Raw genomic sequence first — 6,000 nt, 5'->3', positions numbered from 1 at the left:
TATCAAGAAGTACAAGAGCAGTGTACTATTCTGACAAGCCTACCTACCAAGGTTCAGCCACAGCAGGTTCTGGAAGTTCCAGAAATGCCCTCCAACGGTCATTTTCTCTCAACAGAAATATCCTTTGCACCTTGGACTATAAAAGGCTGAAGAAAAGAAGAAAGCTAAGAGAGAGATCAAGAGCTGCAATACAAGAAAAGATTCAAGCCTCTACTTTCTTCATCTGTTCTTATTTAGTTTACACTCAGCTTATTTAGAAGCAAACCTTTGTAAACACCAACCTCAAACAGTTGTTTGATTTTCCTTAAGGGACCGGGTAGGTCAGTATCCTTAAGAAGACTAAGAGAGTGAATCTTAGTGGTGATTCCTTTAGGAGATCAAGGTTGATCGGATCCTAGAGAAGACTAAGAGAGTGAATCTTAGTGTGAGCTAAGTCAGTGTATTGTTAGTCACTTGTAGGTTTCAAGTGCAGTTGTAACAATTATCTGATTAGTGGATTGCCTTCATTCTAAGAAGGAAGAAATCACCTTAACGGGTGGACTGGATTAGCTTGAGGGATTTATCAAGTGAACTAGGATAAAATACTTGTGTGCTTCTCTCTTCTCTCTATCTTTATCCGCTGCACCATCTATCTTAGAGAAACCGAAAAGATTTACTTTAAATCTTAAGGGGAAAGTTTTTATATTGAAAACGCTATTCAACCCCCCCTTCTAGTCGTTTTTCACACCTTCAATCACCATAGCTCACCTTAGTGGCTTTCCCCAATTCCAATAGCTCACAACAAAGGTCGACTTTTCCCCGTCTTTCGTAAATATTTTCCCCTTCAGTTTTCCTATACTTAAACGTTAATAAAAATTATTTCAATTCAGATTAGTCAGGTTATGAGTTTATTTCTCAAAATCTAGGTTTCCCAAGTCTTTAGTTTTCGAAATTCTAATCCTTCTACGTTTTCCGAAAACCAACCACCCAAAAGAAGTTTCCCGGGGAAAGTCTAAGTAAACCAACAAATACCAACCAGGCTAGGTCTCAAACCCCTCATTTGGACTTGCCTAGGGTTGCTCATCCAACCCAAAATATCAAAGATCACCAGATCAATGAATCTCCACTCCGAAGTCGCGTCAAAACGCTCAATTCAACACAACATCACATCATAAGTTATGAAAACATTCATAACAATAAACCATCATCATAATCAATATCATAGCAAAGCATAAGTCGAATTTATCGACGCCTATCATGCAATCATAGCTAATATATATGTAAGTTGCCCTAACCTCGAGCTGTTCCAGCTTCGCAAACAAAGTTCTCCTCAAACAATTGCTCTGAGTCTTCCAACGTTCCTTCAACTGAACCTCGGAGAAAAACAAAGCAGAAACCAAAAAAAATCGATTAGTTCGATCGTAATACAATACATAAGCGATAGACAAAGCATTAAAGCTTCAGAATACGACATCCGGGTACGAAAAAACAAGTTTTCGAAAACGAAAAACTCCCCCCCAAAGGTACCCACGACCTCAAAGGAAAAAGGGCTTCGGCTCTTTTTCTTCGACCAAATCAATTCAAAAGGTAGTTTTAGGGTAAAACTAAGGCAAAGAAACTGTCAGAACAATTTTCGGACAATCGGGCCGAAATACGACTATCCAGGGGCATTTTGGTCCAAAATAAAGGCTCAAAACTTCAAAGTTATCAGTTCTAAAAACAAATTTGACAGCAATGATCCTCAAGACATCCGTGACAACAAATCCTAAAGGCACGAAGTCAGATTAAGTCTTTTTGACAATAAAGTTTCGAAATGTGAGCAAAAAGGGTTTTGAAACAGTTTTTCAGATCCTGGACAACTGGATCACAATCAGCGTTTACTGACAGAGGTTTTAGGCTCATGGGAACCTAGAGAACATAACCCAAGCAAGAAATCGAAGAAAACGGACAATTTTAGAAAAAGCTCAAAACTGTGAGCACAGAAACGACTTCAGAAACGCAACAGAAACAACAATCAGAGGTAGGAATCGTGTTAGTTACCTCGATACCTAGAAGTAGGAACGAACTGCACGAAGATTGGTCAAGGTTTCGCGAAAATCTCCTCCTCCCTTCTCTCCCAAGAACTCGCGGCTCCAATGGTGCAAAATGAGAGGATTTTGCTTTTTCGCGCTATTTATAGGCGGGCGAAATCGCGGGAAAATGAAAATTTCGCGATTCCGATTTTTGCAGCACGATCACCGAGAAATTCTAAGAGAGATTCTGGCGTCAGAATTCCAGAACTCAAAACAAATATCTAGGATTTGGGAAAAACGATATCCAAAACGCCAAAAGCGGTGTAAGTTAGTCTGTCCCGAAAAACTACTTTTTGCTGTGATGCTCAAACGACAAAACTTCCTACTGAAGAAAGATTGGAAACGTTGAAACAAGTCTGGCAACGCGAACAGAATCTTCTTTAGAAGTCTCGAATAGAAAAAGTCTTCATCCTTCGCTCAAAACTAGGGTTTCGAAGCAAAGCAATTAGAGTCGGCGGACATCCGAAAAGTGAAACCTATCGTGCGTACAGTCCAGAGTTCCGAAATGAAACGCTGGTCGATGGAAAAATAAAGAGAATCTTTAAATTTTCCCGAGAGTTCGAAATCTCACTCAAAACGTTGCTTTAAGAGCGAAATAGCCTATTCTGGACACGCTCGCCCTAAGGCAAGTGTGCAGACGACTCGCACTAACTCCGAAAACGACTACGCAACATTTCTCAAGCAATTCCTAAACTTTCTTCTTCATTAATCTTTCTCAAATATCAAACTCCTGTCACGCTTACACTGATTCTACGCGTGAGTCGGAAACTAACTTGTTCTGAAAATCCAGGTCTTACAGCAAGCGTTGCAGAAACACCAGAGGTATGCTGAGTAGGAACCCAATTCACAGCACCAATCCTGTTAAGGATAGCATACTTCATACTCAGATTTCCAGTAGATAACAACTTCTTGCTGGGCCACTTCTTCACATAACCTGCAGTAAGCTCCTTGGCAACATCATCCATGGACACTTCTTCATCAACAAATTCAATAGCACTTCTTCCAAGTGCTTGATTGACCACAACAGGTGAGAACATCACACATTCAGCCCGTACATACTCTCCTGAATTCTGCACTATCAGGAAGTCCCACATCAACAGAGAGATTCACCAAGAACTCTCTCACAAGTTTCTCATAGCACCTACCAACATTCTGAATAGTCTTCATCAGACCTGCTTTCTCAATAAATGCAATAACATCTCTGCATTCAAGAACATCAGAACCAACTTCCCTTTCCTTGGCAATTCTCCTCTTGCAGACAAACTTCCACTTCTGAACATTCTCTTCTGAGTGGAAAGACACTCTATCAATAGGAACAACAGGAACATTCTGAGGAATACGCTTACCAGAAAACTTCTTTTTCTCAGAAGATCGAATGTCCTGGACACCGACTTCAACATCTGACTCAGAGTCTTCAACTTCAACTGAAATCTTCCTCTTCTTCTTCTCAGTGGAAGTCTTGTCTTCCTTTTGCTTTCCCTTACTCTTCACACTGGCTTGTCGGGACTTGTAGATTATAGGTGAAGACTTGGATTTCTTTGATGGAGTAGGAGTGACTTCAGAAGAAGAAACCCTTCTTTTCTTCTTCATCCTCGCAGCAACACTATCAGCAAAGGTCTCAGTCAGAGGAACATCATCAGAAGCATCATCAGAGATGTCCTGAACAGAGGCTAGAGCCTGGATTAGCTCTTCAAAATTGATACCCTCAGAGTTATCATTCTTTGGATCAGCATCCTTTGAAGAGGATGAAACAAAGATATCAGGCTGGGTAGCACCACCTGAATCTTCATGAGAAGTGGAATCCTTTCCAGGTTTTTCTTGAGCAGAACTTTCCATAGACCCAGATGTCTCAACATCAGGCACAACATCAGGGTGCGATTTCACAGGAGAATCTTCATCGTTGATTTCCTCTTCGTCAGGAACATCCTCAAGGATAGGAACATTTGGGGATTTACTGTTCTTGACCTGTGATTTGTAAACCTTACACGTTGGGTTTCTTGATCTCATCTTCTTAGGGGCTTTCTTGGACACATAAGATGGTTGAGAAGAATCACTCTTCAAACCCATACACTTGACTGCTTTAGCAGTTCTTTCAATCTTGGCCTTGACAGATTCCTTCTTACCTGAACTTTGAGACATGATGAATCGAGAGCAATTACAAACAGAGTACAGAACAACGAAACAGAATTGCAAATGAGAGATGATAAGTCTGGAAGATGATAGATGCACAAGCGGTTGAGAGAACACAATTTGCCCGTTGGAGGTAGTTATAGGATAAGTGACCCATGAAGTAACTTTCTCTCTGCTGATGTTGTAAGATCAAGATTTGGTCATGTGGTACAACTCTATGTTTTGATGATAACAAGTATTTATTTGTGGATGAACAACTATGATACTCTAATGTTCGTCTTGAGTGTTTTGACAAACAGGTTCTGATTCTGACACCAGAAGATATATTCGTCAGAAGTTCTGAAGATCAGAGGATCTGAAGATCAGAGGATCTGAGGATCAGAGGATCTGAAGATCAGAGGATCTGAAGATCAGAGGATCTGAGGATCAGAGGATCAGAAGATCAGAGGATCAGAAGATCTGAGGATCAGAAGATCTGAAGACCAGAAGCTCTGAGGGACCAGAGGCTCTGAAGGTTCAGAAGCTCTGAAGGTCCAGAAGCAGAAGTTACGAAGGTCAGAGGATCCAAGCATCCCTCTGACTCTGATCACCAAGCTTCACAAGTTCCAACACGAAGCATAACTCTGATCAGAAGTCAATGATTAAAGGCAAATGTCTCTATCGAGAAGTACAAGAGCAGTGTACTATTCTGAAATGCCTACCTACCAAAGTTCAGCCACAGCAGGTTCTGGAAGTTCCAGAAATGCCCTCCAACGGTCATATTCTCTCAACAGAAATATCCTTTGCACCTTGGACTATAAAAGGCTGAAGAAAAGAAGAAAGACTAAGAGTGAGAGAAAACAAAGAGCTGCAATACAAGAAAAGATTCAAGCCTCTACTTTCTTCATCTATTCTTATTTGGTTTACACTCAGCTTATTTAGAAGCAAACTTTTGTAAACACCAACCTCAAACAGTTGTTTGATTTTCCTTAAGGGACCGGGTAGGTCAGTATCCTTAAGAAGACTAAGAGAGTGAATCTTAGTGGTGATTCCTTTAGGAGATCAAGGTTGATCGGATCCTAGAGAAGACTAAGAGAGTGAATCTTAGTGATAGCTAAGTCAGTGTATTGTTAGTCACTTGTAGGTTTCAAGTGCAGTTGTAACAATTATCTGATTAGTGGATTGCCTTCATTCTAAGAAGGAAGAAATCACCTTAACGGGTGGACTGGATTAGCTTGAGGGATTTATCAAGTGAACCAGGATAAAATACTTGTGTGCTTTTCTCTTCTCTCTATCTTTATCCGCTGCACCATCTATCTTAGAGAAACCGAAAAGATTTACTTTAAATCTTAAGGGGAAAGTTTTTATATTGAAAACGCTATTCAACCCCCCCCCCTTCTAGTCGTTTTTCACACCTTCAATTGGTATCAGAGCGCAAGTTCTGATTACCACACTTAACAGTGTTCAGTAGATCCGGGCCAGTGTGAAAAACTCATGGATTCCACCACTACTACAAGCAAATATCAATACAGTGCAAGACCACCTATCTTTGATGGTCAGAGATTTGATTTCTGGAAAGATAGAATCAAAAGCTTCTTTCTTGGCTTTGATCCTGATCTCTGGGATTTTGTTGTTGATGGCTACACCCCTCCTGTTGATGAACATGGTGTAAAGATCCCAAGGGTGAAGATGAGTGAAGATCAAAAGAAGGAGTTCAGAGATCATCACCGATCAAGAGCTATTCTACAAAGTGCCATTTCATATGAAGAATATGAGAAAATTACTGATCGTGATTCCGCCAAGGGCATATTTGATTCCTTAAAGATGACACATGAAGGAA

The sequence above is a fragment of the Lotus japonicus genome, chromosome 6 (genome assembly GCF_012489685.1).
Source record: "Lotus japonicus ecotype B-129 chromosome 6, LjGifu_v1.2".
Classification (NCBI taxonomy): domain Eukaryota; kingdom Viridiplantae; phylum Streptophyta; class Magnoliopsida; order Fabales; family Fabaceae; genus Lotus; species Lotus japonicus.
This window is presented reverse-complemented; position numbering follows the sequence as displayed.